The sequence below is a fragment of the Poromitra crassiceps genome, assembly GCF_964638095.1.
Source record: "Poromitra crassiceps genome assembly, chromosome: 17".
NCBI classification, from domain to species: domain Eukaryota; kingdom Metazoa; phylum Chordata; class Actinopteri; order Beryciformes; family Melamphaidae; genus Poromitra; species Poromitra crassiceps.
Genome location: NC_139635.1, coordinates 36,972,130 through 36,975,929, shown reverse-complemented (window position 1 = coordinate 36,975,929; position 3,800 = coordinate 36,972,130).

Here is a 3,800-nt window from a genome sequence, read left to right as displayed (position 1 = left end):
TAAGTCCACGATCAAGTCTAGCATTTCGGTATATTCCTACCTCTTAACATCTAGCTAGCTAGGTTGGATCTGGAATATGATATCAAGGCTTGATACATTTGATTGTAGCTACTCATACAGCCGTGTGGAGCTTATCTAGCTAGGTTGCATCTGGAATATGATATCAAGCCAGTAATGTAGCTAGCTAGCGTTAAATAGGTTTATCTGTAACCACGCTGAAATGTGAGGGCATTAACGTTAATATTTCTAGCTAGGTCAAACACGCCTTAACGTTATGAGTGTGGCCGTTTTGGATTAACATTAAGTCCACGATCAAGTCTAGCATTTCGGTATATTCCTACCTCTTAACATCTAGCTAGCTAGGTTGGATCTGGAATATGATATCGGCTTGATACATTTGATTGTAGCTACTCATACAGCCGTGTGGAGCTTATCTAGCTAGGTTGCATCTGGAATATGATATCAAGCCAGTAATGTAGCTAGCTAGCGTTAAATAGGTTTATCTGTAACCACGCTGAAATGTGAGGGCATTAACGTTAATATTTCTAGCTAGGTCAAACACACCTTAACGTTATGAGTGTGGCCGTTTTGGATTCACATTAAGTCCACGATCAAGTCTAGCATTTCGGTATATTCCTACCTCTTAACATCTAGCTAGCTAGGTTGGATCTGGAATATGATATCGGCTTGATACATTTGATTGTAGCTACTCATACAGCCGTGTGGAGCTTATCTAGCTAGGTTGCATCTGGAATATGATATCAAGCCAGTAATGTAGCTAGCTAGCGTTAAATAGGTTTATCTGTAACCACGCTGAAATGTGAGGGCATTAACGTTAATATTTCTAGCTAGGTCAAACACACCTTAACGTTATGAGTGTGGCCGTTTTGGATTCACATTAAGTCCACGATCAAGTCTAGCATTTCGGTATATTCCTACCTCTTAACATCTAGCTAGCTAGGTTGGATCTGGAATATGATATCAAGGCTTGATACATTTGATTGTAGCTACTCATACAGCCGTGTGGAGCTTATCTAGCTAGGTTGCATCTGGAATATGATATCAAGCCAGTAATGTCAGGTCTCAGTCGCATTCACGCTAACCTCTTAACGTCTAGCTATAGCTAGGTTACATCTGGATTATGTATAATATACAGTATAATACTACGCTCACTACGTCATGACATTCACATTAACGCCTCCAAAAATCTACTGTAGCTAGCTAGCGTTAAATAGGTTTATCTGTAACCACGCTGAAATGTGAGGGCATTAACGTTAATATTTCAATTAGGTCAAACACACCTTACCGTTATGACTGCGGCCGTTTTTGATTAACATTAGCGTTAAGTCCATGATCAAATCTAGCATTTCGGTATATTCAGTGTGTGTGTGTGAAAAGGATGTTAGCATGCTAGCATTATTAGCACAGAATGTATACAGTCCATGGTACAACGTTAGCCCTTCAAGTCCTGAGGCGAACAGCACTGGAGGATGAAGTCTGCAGTCTGGCATTCAGTGTCCAGCATAACAAGCACGCCTGTTTCCTCATCAGGTTGGCAGCAGCTGTATAGATGATGACTGTTCTTCACAGCCACAAATATCTCTCCAGATCTGCGGCCATCTGCAGCAGGGATCGAGGTTTGGGTCCGTGTAGACACGTCCTGTTCCTCTTTCATTCCCTGACCACCGTCACGCGATGTTCTCTCTTCTTGTAGCTGGTTGTAACCATTTGCGTGCTAGCAGTACTGAAATGAAAAGTGTTAGCTCGCTTGCTAACAACAAAGGTCGCAGAGCGATGACGCCATCTGCTGCACTGCGCATGTGCTCTGTGCACAAAGCTGGTTGGATGACGGTTGCGTAATGGAGCGGTCTATCGGGGGGGGGGCCAACAACCGCAGGAAATCGTTTAACAATGGTGGGAATCCAGACCATAGTGACTGAGAACAGGTCTGAGAGCAGGTCACGTGGGGGATGGGTTTACCCAGGCTAAAAAACTGTAGCAAGCAGTCACTTCAGGTGAGATGATGTGACAGTCGGACCTGCAGAAGGTGAAAGCAGCAGCACATTGATACAATGGGATGAACCTGGACTTTAGTCCTGATGCAGCCCACCTCAATCAGCTGGACACCAACCATCCTTGTTCTGTCAGCTCCATGGCTCAGACTAAACTGTGCCCGGCTTGCCGGTTGGGTGGGCCTCATGTTTTTAAGCACTGTGATTGGCTTGAAGATCTGAACACCGCCAGCCAGCAAAGTTGGTGTAAAACTAACCAACTCAGTTGTTTTAAGCCACCAAATTCTTACTGCTCTGTATTTTTTTTCCAGACCGTCATCGGATGGCGTGGCCCACTGAATATATTGCAATGCCGTAGACTATTCATTATTATGGTTGTTCTAAGCATCACAAACTGCACGTCCAGTTCAAAGAGAAAACCTTTCCACAAGCATCAACTCGACCACTTCGTTCTAAACTCATTTAAGTTGTGAAAACAATCTGTCACCCTGAGTCTACAGTTAGTAACACGGTGAGAGATCTTTAAATTGGGAAGATCTCTCACCCACAGTTAACAGGCAGGGTTAAGAAAAGCCTGACTGTGGTGAGCACACTTGAGGAAGTAGTTTTCAGCCTGCCTTCTCAAAGTTCCCCCAGTGAACAGGTTTTCTCTCACCACACAAAATGCTTGAACTGGACACATTCGAATGTGATCATGATTCTCATTATGCATATATTCTCTTAGTATTCAATATTAATTTTGGCCGTGGAGTATGCCTAATATATAAAGAAAATATGACAAAGCTTATAAACAACTGAATTTTAATGGGTGGTGCCCCTCCAACAAGGCAGATTAGCTGGTGCCCCCCCAGAAGGCAAATTCCGATGTGATATAATTATCCAGCCCAGAGTCTAGTTGTTATTCTGGCCTAAATTGTGCGCTGTGGGTGGGGGGAGGGGCTTTATGCATCCAGGCCCAGGGGCCCGTCATGTCATAATCCACCTATAAGTGGGACATCATCAGTCACCACTGGCCCACTCGATGATTGTGGGACATGACATCATCAGTCACGATTGTGGGACATGACATCATCAGTCACATCACTCGATGATTGTGGGACATGACATCATCAGTCACATCACTCAAAGATTGTGGGACATGACATCATCAGTCGGGGGCAGTTGATGTATTTAGAGAAAAAAGGTTTAGAGAAAAAAAACGGCCTGTTTGTCGACGGACAACAGATGACGCAAGGTTGAAGCGGGGGTATGCTTGGCGTCCAAACTGCAGTATAGAGGAATAGAGGACACCGTACCCAGACCTGAGTTTTTTATGTGTGTGTAGTCATGTTTATAGTCATGATGTCGGGGGACTCAATATAGATAAATTGATTTATTCTATTATGCAAATCCATTGAGTCCTCTATACGTTTTTAGCTCTTTTTGCAACTGTTGCGCCTGTTGCTTAATGCACTTTTTATACTCTTTTTTAAAGTTTTGTTGTGATGCTTTTAAATGTCCATGTTATTCTCTTCTTTTATTCTTTTATTTTCCTGTCAACCATTTTATGTGAAGCACTTTGAATTGCCTCTGTGTATGAAATGTGCTATACAAATAAACTTGACTTGACTTGACATGACTTGACTTGACTTATGGGTTTACTAATATGACATGATCAGTCACCACTGGCCACCACTTGACAATGATGACAATGATGTCATCGCTCTTGACACCAATCAACAATTGTGGGGCTGGGGCCCACACAGGACAGACATACATACTGTAATACTGTACATACTCTACATACAG